An 18856-nucleotide genomic window follows, 5' to 3' on the forward strand; every position below is an offset into this window, starting at 1 on the left:
TGTCTATATTAAAACTATTGGACAAACAGGTGTTTGAACAGTTTTCCCTATTTTACTAACACAAGAAAATCAAAATATGAAATTTTGCAAGTACACACAGTCACAAATTTGATCCTTTAAAACAAGTTTAACCAATCATTAAAACGTGCTTGGGATTATTTGGTTTATGAAGCATGATGATTTCTATTTGACTGCACATAATGGACCTGTAGTAAACAGGACTCGAGGACAGCGTCCATCTTCCTGCTGCCTGCTGTATAAATCACAGATAATCCTGTCCGTTTGAGTTTTAGAAGTGTATGGTTTGATAGGATGTGGCTTCTGATATCTTTTCACCATCAGTTGACTTCACTTAAATTATGAAGGAGATTATCTCCGTAGTCTTGATATAGTCAAGAGAGTCCTTACAAAGACTGGGTTCCTTCTGAAATCAGACATTGGAAGCTGATGGAGCCTACACAACATGCCACATGGTCTGGAACTGTGGGGGATCCCTTGTTGCTGAAAGTGGTCCTTGTGTAACAGCCAAGAGGAGAAAAAGGGCCATTGGCTTAACAAACATAAAGAATGTAATTCTTCCAAAGATCCTGAGTTTGGAAGAGGAACCTAATCTCTAGAAATTAACACAGCCTTACTGATACCTTGATTTCAACCTAGTGAGAACCTGCACAGAAAACTCAATCAGTCATTCCTGAATTCCAAACTACAGAAATTGTTAAGGCAGTAAATGGTATTCTTTTAAGTTCCTACATCTGTGATAATTTGTCATAGAGAACTTGAAAATTAATACTCTGCTTTTCTCTGAAAATTCTGCATGCAAATGCTAGTACAAACTGTTCCACCAAACTTTGAAGAAACAATTGTAACACTTCTAATCTAAAAGTGGCCTTGAAAATTGTATATTCTCTGTCCTTTCAGTGTTATATCAAAAACATTTAAAAAAAGAAAAGTAAAAAGAAAGAGAGGTAAAAAGAGAGGGGGGGGGGGAGAAGAGAATAAATTGTATCAACAAATCACATTGATTTTATTAAAAAGCAATTAAAATTAAAATTAAAAATTAATTAACAAAATACAATCCAGCTAAGATATGGTCTTAATTTCTTATTTGAGGCATTTTGTGTCCTTTCCACTTGTAAGTCATTGTGTTTTAAAGTCTCTTTTTTAGTTCAGCACGAGTCTGACTCCACGGAAGAAGACAATAGCCAACAGGTTGAGTAAATTTCTCCTATGAAAGGAAAATGAACCAAGAAATGAATCCCTCAACTTTAACATTAAATTACTTTCAATACTAAAAATGGAAGACATTTCTTAAGGATTTATTAACTGTAGAATTCACAAAAATAGTGTTACCTTAGCAACTCCTGACACAGAAATTAAACTGTCAAAATCTCGATCATTCAAAAGGGGTCACTGATCTTTGTGTCAACATAGCAGATGAAAAAGAGCTGCAGTGATGTACTTTGCCAGGTTTTTGAACTCTAATAAACAAGCCAAGCTGTATTTATGAATTCCCTAAAATAGACAAGTGGAGAATACAGCAGTATCTTGGTGTGCCAAAATGGATTTACAGGTGGTTGGGCATTACACCCACTGCCAAGGAAGTCTTCATTTACACTCATCTTTTGTAATGAGGAATACCAGATGCACCTCAAAAACCAAGCAGAGATAGTATCTGCAGTTGCCAAATGCATGGCTTCATCACATTATCTGTCATTAAGAAGAAATCCATTAGGTTAGAGATTCTCTTTATAAATAAAAAAACAATAACAAAAATTAAGATTTTTTTTTAATCTGTGCTCGAGGAGAGATCAAAATGAGATTCTAAGCTCCCTAAATACATTAAGTGAAGAGTTCACTATTTCTAGTTTCCTGTGATGATAGCAAAATTAGTGGGAAAAAGATTCCAGTGTAACTGTGCATTCCAATTTAAATAGTAGCATTAATTCATTTTCTCTTATATAATAAATCTTAACATTCTCAGGAAGTTGTTGTAGAAATATATTGAACATATTTTCAAGAAGGTTAATTCATTTTTCTGGATCTTTTGTATTTCATTTTATTTTGTGAATCTCTCTCTGCTTCCTCAGTGTTTGGGTATAGGAAACAGGTGTCACAAGAGACGGCTTAACTTGCCGTGCCACAATGCTGGCCCCATTAAAGCTGATTTTTGACAAAGTTCTGGCCACTTAATCTTGGTTCCAGTTGTGTTAGTAAAAGATTATTTTAGTTTTGGCACAACTTTCTGTAGTTCATTTAGACATTTTTGCTGATATACCGTTCATTTTCAATTTATCGAGAGAGAAATTACGGTTGTGCAGTTCTGTGAGTCCAACGTAGGTTAATAATGGCTGAATAATAGTGCAAAAACATTCACACTCCACTCTCTGGAGCCTGTTTGATTACATGTTAAAGGTACTTAACAGATATGGTTAAGGTAATAAATCTCAAGATAGGATTTTCTTGTTGGATAAATTGGACTATGCACAGAATATTCACATTCAACCTTAAAGGTAGAAACATAGTAGAATAAACAGAATTGGAAATGAAAGAAGAAATATAAATAAAGTGTAGAAATAAAAAGTTTTTTAAGTTGATGCTTGCTAAGATGTCCAAATCCCTTCTTAGATGCCTTGGTTCAGTACTCTGCTCTGGCCCCTGGTTCCAGTTTACTGCTAATACAGATTCTGTGAAGCAGTGGTTATGGATTAAATAGTTGGGTCCCTGTCATCCACATGAGGCATGCATGGGGTTCCTGACCACTGGCTCCAGCCCTGTCTCAGTCCTTGCTGTTGCCAGGCAAGGGTAGGCAATTGGAGTGAATCAGCAGATGAAAGTTGACTTTTTCTCTCCTCTCTCTAATGCTCTCTCTGCCTCTCAAAGTTAAAAAAATTAAAAAGCATCATAATGGGCCATTATAGACAATGATATGCCAACAAACTATATAAACCAGAAGTGAATAAATTCCTAGAAAAATACAACCTACGAAAACAGACCAGAAGAGCAAATAAAAAGACCAAGCAAATCATTAACTAAAGATATCCCAATAAGAAAAGTCCAGTACCAAATCACTATATGGATTAATTCTATTACACATTCAAAGAAGAATTAATATCAGTCCTTATTAATTATTTGCTATAAAAATAGAAGGGATAACACTTTAAAATTGTTGGATGATTGTCACTTTAATACATAAACTAGACAATAAAAATCAGAAGAAAATAAAACTACAGGTCAATATCTCTGATATACATGAGTGCAAAAATTGTCAATAAAATACGGGTAAACTAAGCTTTATAGTGAATTAAAACAGTTATACACTATGACCAAGAGAGGTTTATTCATGGAATGCAAGGATGAATCAACATATGCATAATCATCAATATAACGCAACACATGAACAAAATGAAAGAAAAATTCTACTTGGTGATTTCAGTATGTGCAAGAACAAAGTTCACAATCTGCTTATTATTAAAAGTTTTAACAAAATATGTAGAGAATGAAATTACTACATATTCAAAACCCACAGCTAATATTCTAATCAATTGGGAAACCTGCAGTCGTTCCTCCTAATATCCTATACAAGCAAGGATGTCTATTATATTTCTAAGATGGTAGTGGAAATAAAACATTTTAGCTAGGAGACAAGAAAAAAAGAATATAAGACATCTAAACTAGAAGGCAGGCGCCAGCACTGTGATGTAGTGGGTTAATGCCATGATCAGCAGTGCCAGTATCCCATATGGGTGCCAGTTGGAGTCCCGGCTGCGTCACTTCAGATCCAGGTCTCTGTTAGGGCCTGGGAAAGCAGTAGAAGATGGCCCAAGTCCTTGGGCCCCTGCACTGGTGGGGCAGACCTGGAAGAAGCTCCTGGCTCCTAGTTTCAGATCTGTGCAGCTCCTACTATTATGGCCATTCTGCCTTTCAAATAAATAAATAAATCTTAAAAAAAAAAAAGAGAAATTCTTTCAATTTGAAAAATAAATAAACAAATTGGAAGGCAAGAGGTAATAATATCTCTGTATGTGGCTATATTAACCTAAATCAAAAATCCTGTATATAAGTGAAATCAACATCTTGAGATTTGATTGTTGTTTACAGACATTACCTATGCTCCTGAGAAGCAGAGGTCTATTTTCTACTTGCTGAATTATTTATTTAGTGGAGGATTAAGCCTTTGAATACAATGTAAATTGAAAGTGTGTTATCACATAAATGAAAATAAAAAAAGAAAGAAAAGTAGGAAGGAGTGGAAAGGAGAGTGGAAAGTATCATTATGAGCTTAAACTTGTATATATGAAATTCATGAATCTATTTTCTTTATATAAGTAAAATAAATAAGTAAATCAAATCCTCAACAAAAGGGGAGACTGAACTACAAGAAATAATAAACATATTTGGTAGTTGCAAGATAGAACACCATCATCCCAATGTCAATCAAACAATAACATATGGAGAGAAAACTAACAACATAATCCATTTCACCATAACAACAATGGAACACCACTTAGAACAAATTTAATCAGAAAGATGAAAGACTGTATGCTGAAAATTATAAAATATTAACAAAAAACTAAAGACGTTATTGAGTGTCAATATTTTGTATTCATATATTAAAATAATTAATATTATTAAAATCTCCAAGCTCCTCAAAATGATCTGTAGGTTCAGTGCTATCCTTATCGAAAATCCCAATATATGCTTTATGGAACTTTTTTTAAATCCTAAAATGTATATAAAACCACAAACATTTTGAATAAACCAAGCAATCTGCAGCAATTGGAACAAAGACGGGGTCATCACTTATCCTAGTTTCCAAATGAAAACAATATTCATGATTCCACTTACATGTGGAATCCACAAAAGTAAACCTCAAGGAAATAGAAAGGAAAAGGGTAATTGCAGACGATCCAGGAATGGGGGAATCTGAAAAGGTATTGCTCAAAGGGTACAAATTTGGAATTAAAGTTGAATTTTTAGAGACCAGTTGTTAGTAACAATGTATAGTGTCCTTTAAAGTTGCTAACAGAATAGATTTCAAGCATTCTTATAACCTGTATAAAATGTAGCTGTAAGACCTGATAGCTATGTTAATTTGGTTGGGATAATCATTTCATAAAGTATATGTATATCAAGATATCACAGAACATACCTTGAATACATACAATTTTGTGTGTCAATTTTCCCTTTAAAAAGATGACAAAAGATAATTCTATCAAAAAAGAAGCTACATAATCCACTAGTCAAGAAATAAGTGCACAAATAAACAGTAAACTGACCTCTGATAACAGTGCCAAGGACACAAAGTGGGGAAAATATTATCAATATGATGTTGGCAAGCCAAGATTGTTATAACAGAAAATGAGGATCCTTATCTTATACCGTAAGTGAAATCAAATCAAAATGGATTAGAAAAAAAAATTGAATGCACATCTGAAACTTTAGAGAAAATGATTCTTGACATTTGTCGGAGTAGCAAATTCTTCAGTGACACTAAAAGCACATGCAACAAATGCCATATAGATAAGTTGGATTGCATCAAAATAAAGACATCTGCACAAGCAAGGGAAAAACCAACAGTGGAAAGGAAACCTATAGATTTAGGGACAAATATAAATCAAATATATGATAAAGATCTCATATTCTAAATAAGAGAACATAAGGAATTTATATAGCCCAATAGCAAAATGAATAATAAAAATAGCCAAGAATTCAACTATAAAGCAAAAACAAATACTCTACTTAAACATGGACAAAGAATCTGAGTAGAAAGTTGTTAAAGGAAAACACACAAGTAGCCAACTGTTTATGATTATATTGTGATTATATTTAGCAGGGAGCTGTATCCAAAGTGGAGCAGCGGGTCCAGATCCGGCGCCCATATTGGTTGCTTGCACTGCAGCCAGCAGCTTAACCCGCTAACCCATAGTGCCGGCCCTCAAATCCAAACTATTTCTAGCCCTAGGCATTTTAGATTGTAGGCACTCAGCTTATATAGCTTTGTACATGTATGTATGCAGAAAATAGAGTATTATTCAGCTTTTTTTAAAAAAGCAAGGGAATCCTGTCCGTTGGTACAACATGGATGAAACTAGAGAACATTATGCTAAGTGAAATAAACCATTCAAAGAAAGGAAATTTTGCATGATCTCACTTAAAGGTAGAAAATAAAACAGTTGGCCGGCGCGTGGCTCAACAGGCTAATCCTACGCCTTGTGGCGCCGGCACACCAGGTTCTAGTCCCGGTCAGGGCGCCGGATTCTGTCCCGGTTGCCCCTCTTCCAGGCCAGCTCTCTGCTGTGGCCTGAGAGTACAGTGGAGGATGGCCCATGTCCTTGGGCCCTGCACCCCATGGGAGACCAGGATAAGTACCTGGCTCCTGCCTTCGGATCAGCGCGGTGCGCCAGCTGCAGCTAGCCAGCCACGGCGGCCATTGGGGGGTGAACCTAACGGAAAAAGGAAGACCTTTCTCTCTGTCTCTCTCTCTCACTGTCCACTCTGCCTGTCAAAAAAAAAGAAAAGAAAAAAGAAAATAAAATAGTTAAAACTTATATAATCAATCATTCAAGAAAAGGCAATACGACATGACCTCAATTATTACAGGTAGAATATAAAAAAGTCAAACCTTGTAGACGCAAAAAATAAAATGGTGGTTTGTTAGGCTGGAGTTGTGGGAAATGGGGGCATTTTTGGTCAAGTGTTACAAACTTTTAATTATACAAAATTAATAAGTTCTGAGAAGTAATACTCAAAGTGTGGCTACTGTTAATGCTCAATTGCATTCTTGAAATCTGTTAAGAGGATCTATCTGAAGTGTTCATACCACATACACAGAGCAGGAGGAAATGGAGGGGAGGAGGAGGAGAAGGAAGAGGAAGAGAGAGTAAGAAAACTTCAGAAAGAGGAAGATGAAAAGGGAGCCAGGTAGCAACAGCAGTTGTAGCACACATCATCTTCGTGATTAATGACAGGCACATTCAAGTCAGAATGGACTCCATTTCCTCAAGATTCAAGGCAGGAAGTGAGTTTATAATAGAATGTGCACACTTGCAATATGTAAGTGTTCTGCTGTTTCCTTTGATTGTGGCCACAGTCCAGACTCCTTTTGAATATCTAATGCTGGCTAGACTCCCAGGACTGGCTGCCAGCCCAAGTCTATCTTATTGGTCTGTGGAATACTCCTCTGAGAGATTTTATTTTGAAATGCAAACACTTTAGTGAGTATCACAGCTCTTAGATTTTCAGGTGTAATCAGCAGTGGGTTCAGTTAAAAGCTATACTTCTCCAAGTTTTTCCCAGATTGAGACGATAACTGCCAGATATTAAAAAAAATGTGGAGTTGAAACAGTTAAGACACTTGGATACACTTGCAACCAAAACAAGAAGAGCCACAGAAAACAATAGGGCAGCAGAATAAGCCATTAAGAAATAGACTGGGACCAGCTTGAGTCAGAGACTGAAAAACATAGTTGAACAGTTTTTTGGGCTAAGAATATTCATTTTTATTGCCAATAAAATCACTAATGGCATGTCATAGCTGAAATTTTTTCTCTCTGTTCTATAGGTCAGAAATCTGTTGGATTCTCTACTTAGATTGTCACCACACCAAATCTGAGAGTGCATACAGAATTGCCCTTGTCTGGAGGCTCTGGAGGAAAATGTCTTTTAGCTTTATTAAGATACTTGGCTGAATATCAATGAAGTCTAGTTCTTACTTACTTCCTGGTTCTACACCTGGGCATCATTCTGAGATGCTATGGCTACATGAATTCCCTTGCTTTGCCTCCTGCATCTTCAGGCCAGAAACTGTGCATGAAAGCTGTCTAACTCTTCACACCATTCCAATCTTCTACTCCATCTTTCAGGCTGTAACTGGAGAAATGTTTCTAAATCCCCACCCCAGCAGCTTTATTTAGGTTTTGTGAACAATTAATATTGACATATAATTGAGGTGTAAAATATGATATTTGGTTATATATATTTTGAAATATTCATCACAAACTAATTAGCATATCTATCACCTCTCATAGTTTCTTCCTCCTCCTCCTACTTCTTCTGCTTCTTTATTCAGACTATTATATAATTATACAGATATATTACAACATAAATGCATTTGTTATTTCTTAACATATTCATAATTCAAAAAAATGGATTTACCATTCTAAACATTGATAAAAAGACATTATATTCATCTTCTAATTATGAAGGGATGTTAAGATATCTCAATTAATACTGAAAGAACCTAAGCCCACGTGACATTTCAGAGGAGTTAATAAGAAAATTAAAACTTTTAATTAGTTCTTTCATGAAATCAACATATATTTGTAGAATACCTGCTGAAATAGGTCTAGGGATATGATTGCAAATACATTCCTACATATATGGAATATTAATTCAGAGCAAACACAAGTATGAAACAGGTAAACACTTATTTAAAGTGACATAATGGAAAGTATCACTTCTTATAACAACATGTTGGAAAATAAAACTAGTTTGAGATGAATTGGGATTAAAAAAGAAAACTTCCAGTTGATGTAATATTGAATCATTATTTTATCTGAGATTAAACACTGAACAGTCACTGATAAAAAAGAAAAAAAAATCATAGCATGACTGGCATTGTGGTGCAGCTGGTCAAGGCACCAGTCAGGCACCATATATTGAAGTATCTGGTTCAGTACCCATTGCCTCTGCTTCTGATCCAGCTTCCTGATAACAGACCTGCTAATGGGAAGGGCAATGGAAGACTGCCAAATCTCTTGTCACCCATGTGGGAGACCTGAAATGATTTCCTGGTTCCTGGCTTTGGCCTGGTGGCCCGGACTTGATGTTGCAGACATCTGGGGAGTGACCCAGTGAATGAAAGATCTCTCTCTCTCTCTCTCTCTCTCTGTGTGTGTGTGTGTGTCTTACTCCCTTCCTTCTCTCTTTGTCACTGTGTCTTGTGAATTAATAAATATATATTTTTAAAATATTACATGGACTATAGCTGTTAAGAGGAGAAAAGAATACTGTGAAAACCTTGATATGACAGTGCTTACTACAATCTGAAAAAGAGAGATCCAATGTGTGTTAAATATAATAGAGAGGGATAAGTTATCTGAGAACAACCAGTAAGTAGGGACAAGATTATAACAGGCAGCCAAGGAATTGTTACATTTCATAATCTAGGGAAGAATGCAATATGACATCACACACACACATGCACATATGTGCAAACAACATTGGCTACTCTGACGTACACTAAGATTTGTACAATGTATTAAAGGAGGCTTGTAGGCTATTTTCATTACTTTCACAGTAATATCTATATGTTGAATACTACATAATATATTGCTTTGAGAAATTATCATTGTAGAAATTCTAAGGTGATCAGGAATTCTGAATGCAATATTTTAGGTTACTTTTTTGGAAAATTAACTTGCATAAGTAAATTTTCATGGAAAAATAATGATCCAAGTGGTAAAAGTGCATATATTAGCTTGTTAATAATTAGACGTGATATTTCTGGCCAATATTATTTATAGTCAGTGTTATTTGGAGCTCTTGCACATTCAGTGACAAGAAAAACACTCTTGTTACATTTGTCATAGGGTAGGGCTATTCAACAAGTCTGGCTGTGGAGGAAGTCACATTTGGCAGAGACATTTAATTGCTGATGTGAACTCCTCCTGCCGTGCTAACACTGAGGGAGGACTGTGGTCAGATAACAGAGCCATAACATCCAGTATCCTGCGTTGCTGAGATGCCATCAGAGCACCTGAAACACACTGTTTTCTACAAAATATAAAATAAAGGTTTGTTGTGATAAACCCACTAAAATCTTAGCTGTTGTTTTTCTTATAGCGGATGACTTGTTCTACCCCAATTTATACATTATTAGTTTGGTTTTATGTTTTGCTTTAATAAATGTGTTAATAACTTCAGTTTGATGATTTATTTATGTACCTACCTTCATTTTAATTGAGTAGTTCGTTGCCCGTACTTATTCCACACAACGTACTCCAAATGCCATAAAAAATACTCAACCAAAATAGTTTAGCTCCTATTTAAATCTAAAAGATGCCCGGCTGAAGAGATGCCTCCATTAGCCCATGGCACAGTCAGCTTTTAAGTGTCTCAGAATGGATTTTAATCTTATGGTTAAAATTTGCAAAAGAGAATTGGGTGTAAAACTGCCAACTACCATGCATCATATAAAAGTAAAAAGCAAAATCAGACTATTATGTCATTAACATAAACAACATGGTGAATATGTAAGTTACACAAACCATTTAAAATACAAGTTAAGGTCCATACATTTTTTCCAGAAAAATTTGATTCATTGAAAATTGATTCATTCTAAATTGCCACTGTTGCCTTTGTTAAAATATCATTTTTTCCAACTTTTAAAAATATTTCATCTTCCTAGTGAGAACCAGTCTTAGTACAGTCTTTCTGTCCTCATGTACTCTCAAACATTCCAATTCTGGCCATGCTACATTTTTCTATACTTAATATGTGAACTCTGTTTATACTCACACTAGAAAATGTTACATTTAATGACATACCCATTTTGAAAAAAATAGTCAGGGAGTCATTAGAGTTTGAAGATGCTTTTCTTAAAATATATGCCATATTGTTCAAGTTTCCCATGTTCACACCCACAGGCTTTGTGTCTGTCCTATGTCATTCTTGAAACTTCATGTACACTCGTGTCACCCACGGAGGTCAGTGGACTTCAGTTCTTCCATATTTATTTATCTTCAAATCACTGAATTTCGGGTCTATAAACTATTACAACTTTCCTCCCATTGGCCATTGTTGGTTCTTTTTCATTTTTATCTTACTCTGTTTGCTATAGTTTACAGGATTTCCTACAATCGCAAAGTTCCAATCTTCCCTTTAATACAATTATTTCCCTCAAGATGAATTATCTCTTTAAAAAAAGCTTTGCTGACCGGCGCCACAGCTCAATAGTCTAATCCTCCGCCTGTGGTGCTGGCACCCCGGGTTCTAGTCCCGGTTGGGGCGCCGGATTCTGTCCCAGTTGCCCCTCTTCCAGGCCAGCTCTCTGCTATGGCCCCGTAGTGCAATGGAGGATGGCCCAAGTGCTTGGGCCCTGCACCCACATGGGAGACCAGGAGAAACACCTGGCTCCTGCCATCAGATCAGCACGGTGCGCTGGCCACAGTGCACCGGCCGTGGCGGCCATTGGTGAGGTGAACCAACGGCAAAGGAAGACCTTTCTCTCTGTCTCTCTCTCTCTCACTGTCCACCCTGCCTGTAAAAAAATAAAATAAAATAAAATAAAATAAAATAAAATAAAATAAAATAAAATAAAATAAAATAAAAAGCTTTGCTTTCATTTTTCATGATCTCACTCACACAGTCCTTATAATCTATTTTTCTGTACTTCAAGATACAAGTTAACATGTCAAGGCCTATGTAGTATTGTTAACAATTATGTTATTCATTTTCTTTGTAATTAAATGGTTAGCACTTGTATAATACCTGTAAGTCCTTTGAGGGCAGACATTCTTCCTAATCATATATTTTTTCCTCATGTATCTCAATGTAATCATTTTCATTTTAATGCTCAATACAAATTTTGTGGAAAAGTATAATTTTATAATACCATTGGATATTTTAATTGCATGATTTTGAAAACCACAGAATTGTATTGTCCATTTTAGAAACGAAGGCAACAACAATCATGAAGAATGGCAGCATTAGCTTTCCTCAACTACTTCCCTGAAAGTTTTTCTCTTTGAAGAATACTTATCTCTGTGTGACAGGAGTGAAATAATAATTAGTATTTAACAATTCTGTACTGAGACTTGGAGTCTCAAATATGCACTGAAGTAATTTATAAGGCATTTGATAAGGTGAACTGATGATTAGATGTAGGTTAAGTCCCAGCATAAACTTTCTCAAATTATTCTACTAAATTCAAGGCACTGATTAAGGGAGGATTAAGTGGTCTGCAGAACTGTTTTATAATCTAAAGGATAACACAAGGGCTATTTCATACCTTTATCCTATTTAAAGCTATTTTCATCAAGAAGTATCGTAAATGTCTATTTTACTCTCTTCTCCTTTGAAATATTACTATAGGTAGACCATATACACACCTGCAGTTATTTGGCTACTACAATGGATTTTATCATAAATTGAACCAATAAATATCAGTTTGCAATAAGACTGCTTATATACTTACAAAATGATTTAGCCATTACAAAATAAGGTTTTTTTCCCTCTGTTAATCTCAATATTTACCTTCATTGGATTACTATAAAAATGCGAATCTACAAATTTGATCTATTATTATAAAAATAGTGTTTACAGTCCCAGGATTATGTTTCAACTTTCTAATTAGACATGACATTAAACCCTCCAATATCCACTCCTGCTTGCTTTTGCAAATGTCTTTTCCAGGGAACCTGAGGATCACAAACCACTTTTTCTAACACACTATGTCATTATGTTTACCTCTTGTAATTTCAGATATTTTTATGTACCTTTTCATGTTTTATCTATATGAAGTGCTTATATTTCATTAACTTTTGAGATATTTCTCTATGAAATGATGCTTACAATGTTAATCCTTCATTAGACTCTGTAGTCCTTAAGAGAAAAGTACATAAAGTGATCTTATTCATCTCTAACAATCCACAGTATGATACAATCTCCATGAATAATATAGTTATTGGATGAACTAATTGATGGAGAGGAAATCCTTTCATTTAAAAGTAGAATATGGAAATCAAGAGGTGAAATAAAACATTAAAGGTTGCTATTATTGAGAAAGACTCAGATAATTGTTCAATGTGCCTTAGTTCTTTGATATGCATATATATAATATCAACATATATAGGTATAGGTGTGGTGGAATGAGAAGGCCATGCCAAAGTGGCCACTGGCAAGTGAGTGTCAGTTACTCATGAATGGCTTCAAAACCCACCTGGCAACGGAGCCTGCCTGGCAACAGGCTGTGATTGGTTAGGGCATAAACCACCCCTTGACCAGATTGGCTGCCTTGGCTATTTAAGCTGCTGTACCAACTGAAATAAATGAGTTTGTGGGCTGCTCACCTCTGGCCCGCTTTCACCCAACTCCTGGGGTCTGTCTGGTGACTCCGTGCTTCTTGCCTCCACCACGCTCCTCCTCTCAGAATGAATCAACCTCAACATATAGGTATATAGTAGGAGATAGCACAACATGTACAGAATTCCCATTTTAGGGGTATTGCTTTCAGGATGTTTAGAGAATTTAAATTTAAATAAAATACTAGCCGGCGCCGCAGCTCAATAGGCTAATCCTCCGCCTAGCGGCGCCGGCACACCGGGTTCTAGTCCCGGTCGGGGCGCCGGATTCTGTCCCGGTTGCCCGTCTTCCAGGTCAGCCCTCTGCTGTGGCCAGGGAGTGCAGTGGAGGATGGCCCAGGTGCTTGGGCCCTGCACCCCATGGGAGACCAGGAAAAGCACCTGGCTCCTGGCTCCTGCCATCGGATCAGCGCGGTGCGCCGGCTGCAGCGCGCCGGCCGTGGCGGCCATTGGAGGGTGAACCAACGGCAAAAGGAAGACCTTTCTCTCTGTCTCTCTCTCTCACTGTCCACTCTGCCTGTCAAAAAAATAAAAAAAAATAAATAAAAAAAATAAAAAAAATAAAAAAAATAAATAAAATACTGACTATACAAAAATGCAAAATTACTATATGTAGAATATATTTTAGTAGCAGAGTGATTTCCTATGAATTATCGTGTATGTTTGTTTTATTTCTGGAAGTAATATATCGTATTCTAACTCAGAGTGTCAATGTTTTTATTTTCACTTTAACACCTATCTTTGGTGATAAAGATAGAGCTCTATCCTACTATTTAAGGAGGTGCAATTTGTTTTCTATGAATCTGAAGAATAAAATGATGGCAATTTGATACAACAGAGGTTCTGTTACTGTTGTTACGTTTAAGTGCAATGTCTTTTCCTCTTGATAGCTGCATATGCCCTTCTGAAGGATTTTTGAAATAGGTAGAATACTAAATATTAAAATTATCCTAAAACATTTTCTGTTAGGTGTTTTTCTGTACTATAGTGTGTTCCTCTTTAATTCTATGTGGTACATTCATGAAACTCATGGCCTTGTGTTAAGTTAAGTATAAATGGTATGTACATCCATCAGTGTGTGCCTGCTATGCAGCAAATATGAATAAAAGCTGCTTGAAACTCTTTCAGAAACCTGACCCAAGGTGCTGTCCACATTGTAGGAGCCAGATGATGGAAAGTCATATGCACGGCAGGAACTGACAAAGCAGAGGACAATTGCACAAGCAAGAGAAACACTTGCCCTTCGAATGTTTCTTTACTGTTGTCTGTTGACAAGCATTGACTCATGCCAGTAACAAAAGACATATGCTTGCAGAGTCAAGTTCCATTTTCATCTATCAGCAATGTAGGATAATTTTGGAGCTGAGAAATAATGATTTCATTACTGCGAAGCTAAATAAATAAATAATAATGATAGGAGGACAAAGGACAGAAAGTTAAAGATGATATACTCAATAATGAGAGCTTTGTTTTTGTTTTCCACTAACTTGATTTGTGACAGTCAAAGTATTATAGAAGAGGAAAAGGAACAATACAAAAATAAGTAAATGGCATGAGATGGAAAATCAACAATATTGCAATTATGAATATAAGAATATGTGATACCATACACAAATATTATATATTTGTAACATAGTGAGTTTTCCAATAAGATGATTGATATTCTAGCGTTCTAAGTCTTTATTCTACCTAGACTATCTTTATTGAAATATTGGTTTTATTACAGTTTCAGATTTTAGAAAGGAAAACTGTTAAAAATATGCAAATGTGTAGATATTTTTTGTAAAGAAATTGTTTTTAAAATTTCAAATATATTTATAAAATATTAGCCATTCTTCAAGAAAAGTCATATCTAATAGCTTTTAGAATGCACAGCAATGATTATGTTTCATTACTTCCAGGTATTGTAGGTGATACAATATTGTTAATAATTAATAATACTAATGAATAAAAATAATCAATATTATTAATAGTATTAATAATAATTGTTAATAATTATTAACTAGAGTGACTGAATACTCAGAGCTATTAGATTTTAAGCATATGATCTATTTCACTGAAATATGAGAAGAATTACACACTGATAAAATTAACTGATCTTTACCATAGGTAAATATTATTTGTATCTCTTAATAGGAACTATTATTGAATGGGACTCAATAAGTGTTCATTCACAAGGCAGAATTACAGGAATTGGTAGGATATTTGCATGTCTTACAAGAAGACTTTAATGAAAATGTCCAAGTAGCATATCAATGATTCAATATTTGAATCATTGTTGAATATTTATAAACATAAAAAAATATTTGTAGTTATATTTATAAGTTATTAGCTATTAAGATAAAGTATAGTTATAAAAAGAATAATTATTACTAATAAAATAATTATACTAGTGATGGCAATTATTGTTATGTAGTAAATGTGTATTGATTGATTGGGCACAAAACATCCATTTGAACAATGCTAGGTCACTAAAGCAATTCACAGGCAGCAAATTGCTCTATAAAGATACAAAATTGTTTTGCCTTAGGTCTTGTATAAATACACAGATCACAATTATGAATCCTTAAGCTAATATAGTTAAAGAAAATAGAAAAACAGTAGCAAAGTCAAAACAGTTGATTACGTTTAAAGTTCTTTATTTAAAATTGTTTTAATAAATTGACAAGCTAAACACCAACAATGCATTATATGCTATTTCACTGTAAGAGAGAATTGGAATAGAACAGAGACCATATTTGCCTCTGAAAATTATGGGATGATGTCTCTCTATGTGTCATCATACCCACTGACTTCAAAAATATAATTTTGCTGCATCAGATCACTGTCATTTAATCTACATGACAAGAAAATGTGAGAGATTCTTTTCCAAGAATATAAATTGGGCTGCCCAAATTACACACACAGTATATCCGTTTATGGTAAACTAATGTAGCCCATTATTGAAATATGCCACTTGCAAATCTGAAATGGAGCAACCTGTGTAGCCTGTGATTATGTGCCTCTACATCTTGGTGTTCGATCACAAGTCATATTGTATTTTGTTCTTCCAGTGCTCTTTCTAAATCTGTGCTTAGATTTATGGTGAAGTATTCATCAATCAAATTGGCAATGCTTTTAGTCACACTTTGGGAGAGAAATGGTTGAATTTAATCAACAAATGCACATATTTTATTGCTGTATATCTAAATATAAGCCCCATCATAATTGCAATGGCTTACTTCAGAGAATTTTAGAAGACTATCATTACTTATACAAATGCTTTCAAATGTTGTCTGTTAACACTGAAATGAAAAAAAAAAAAAAAACAGGCAAGGGTTGTCAAGAAAGTTAACATGCCAATAGTGGTACAGCCACATAGAATTGTCCAGCAGCTTTGCATGCCAATATTCGCACAGCTGAAAATTAGAATTGTCTTTAAGTAGTAGACTACTTAACCACCACTGCCAATAGGATTTTCTCAACTATTATTTTGTTTAAGCCAGAGGCAGAAAATGCAGAAAATCTTTATCTAAGGGCGTTGGCAGAAGCTGAGCTATTTATCATTTCTGTGAAGATAAAGCAGGCCAGGTCTAGTGTTTATTGTAATAAAGCCAATATTGAGATGTAGCACAGAGTGATGATATAAAGCATTGTTGGCATCCTTTGCACCTTGTTTGCAGTTGTGAGAATGTGGCACTTCACTAACATGTAAAGTAGCCTTGGCTTTAATCCATTTTGCACAAAGGATCATAACATAGAAACCTCTTTTACTTTAACCTCACATGCACTATGAGGCTTTTGGATGGTGTTTGTTTTTTGTTAAGATAAGACTTCCTGGGGGCCGGCACAGTGGCACACTAGGTTAATCCTCCGCCTGTGGAGCCAGCATCCCATATGGGGGCCGGGTGCTGGTCCCAGTTGCTCCTCTTCCAGTCCAGCTCTCTCCTGTGGCCTGGGAAAGCAGTGGAAGATGGCCCAAGTGCTTGGGCGCCTGTACCTGCGTGGGAGACCAGGAAAGAAGCTCCTGGCTCTGGATCTCGGCGTAACTCAGGCCATGGCAGCCATTTGGGGAGTGAACCAACGGAAGGAAGACCTTTCACTCTGTCTCTCCCTCTCTCACTGTCTGTAACTCTGTCAAATAAAAAAATATTAAAAAAAAATTTTAAAAAAGATAAGACTCCCTTTAAGAAAAGAAAGTTCCATATTTTCTGGTTTACATTACACCAAACTACACATGACAAAAAAAAAATGTATTTCACTCTAAGGAAGAAAGATTCATGAAGTTCAGAGGCAATGAAAATAGAGTTTACTGGAGAGTAGAGTCAGTAGATGGCAGAAAATAATTTGATGAATAATTATCTACTTACATATCAACTACTTGCTTCATGAGAAAATGAGTTGATTTCTTATTGATTTGGAGCTCTGAAGTAATGTAACCGTTCCGGAAAATGTACTTATTACAAATCAATGAATCAATTTGTATGAACTTATTTACTAAAAAATACAGATAGATTTGTGAAAGTGCTTGCTATGAGTACCTACATACACAAAAATACACACACTTATCAATAAGAATGAGAGGATTAAATTCTATTCATCTATTTATTGACAATTACAGCACTAGAAAAATGTTCTCATATAATTCATCTATCTGTTAATACTATCGGCAACTCTGCTATAATTGGTTTTCCAAATAGATTTAATTTGTATAATTGACAGATAATAACTCATTGTATATTTTTCAAAGCTTTGATATATGGAAACACCTGAGACAACACATCCAAGAATATTTCTAGCACTCAGTCAACTTTTCTCACATACCGTTGTCATCCAGAACAATGGTTCCTCCCTCAAACCTCGCTCCCCAGGCCACCTTTGACCTCTATTTTTCTCAAAAGGATCATTTTGCTTTTTTTATTTATTTAGTAAATATAAATTTCCAAAGCACAGTTTATGGATTACAATGGCTTCCCCCCTCATAATTTCCCTCCCACTCACACCACTCCCATCTCCTGCTCCCTCTCCCATTGCATTCATTTCTTTTTTTTCCTTTTTTTCTTTTTTTTTTTTTATTTTTTGACAGGCAGAGTGGACAGTGAGAGAGACAGAGAGAAAGGTCTTCCTTTTTCCGTTGGTTCACCCTCCAATGGCTGCCGCGGCCAGTGCGCTGCGGCCGGTGCACCGCGCTGATCCGATGGCAGGAGCCAGGAGCCAGGTGCTTTTCCTGGTCTCCCATATGGGTGCAGGGCCCAAGCACGTGGGCCATCCTCCACTGCACTACAGGGCCACAGCAGAGAGATAGCCTGGAAGAGGGCCAACTGGGACAGAATCCGGCACCCCAACTGGGGCTAGAAACAGGTGTGCTGGCACCGCAAGGCGGAGGATTAGCCTATTGAGCCGCGGCGTGGGCCAAGATTCATTTTCAATTATCTTTATATACAGAAGATCGATTTTAGTATATATTAAGTAAAGATTTCATCAGTTTGCACCCACACAGAAACACAAAGTGTAAAATACTGTTTCAGTACTAGTTATAGCATTACTTCACATTGGACAACACATTAAGGACAGATCCCACATGAGAAGTAAGTACACAGTGACTCCTGTTGTTGACTTAACAATTTGACACTCTTGTTTATGGCGTCAGTAATCTCCCTAGGCTCTACTCATGAGTTGCCAAAGATATGGAAGCCTTTTGAGTTCGCTGACTTTGATCTTATTCAGACAGGGTCAAAGTGGAAGTTCTCTCCTCCCTTCAGAGAAAGGATCTCACTCACAGAGATCTTTCATTT

The sequence above is a fragment of the Oryctolagus cuniculus genome, chromosome 2 (genome assembly GCF_964237555.1).
Source record: "Oryctolagus cuniculus chromosome 2, mOryCun1.1, whole genome shotgun sequence".
NCBI lineage: Eukaryota > Metazoa > Chordata > Mammalia > Lagomorpha > Leporidae > Oryctolagus > Oryctolagus cuniculus.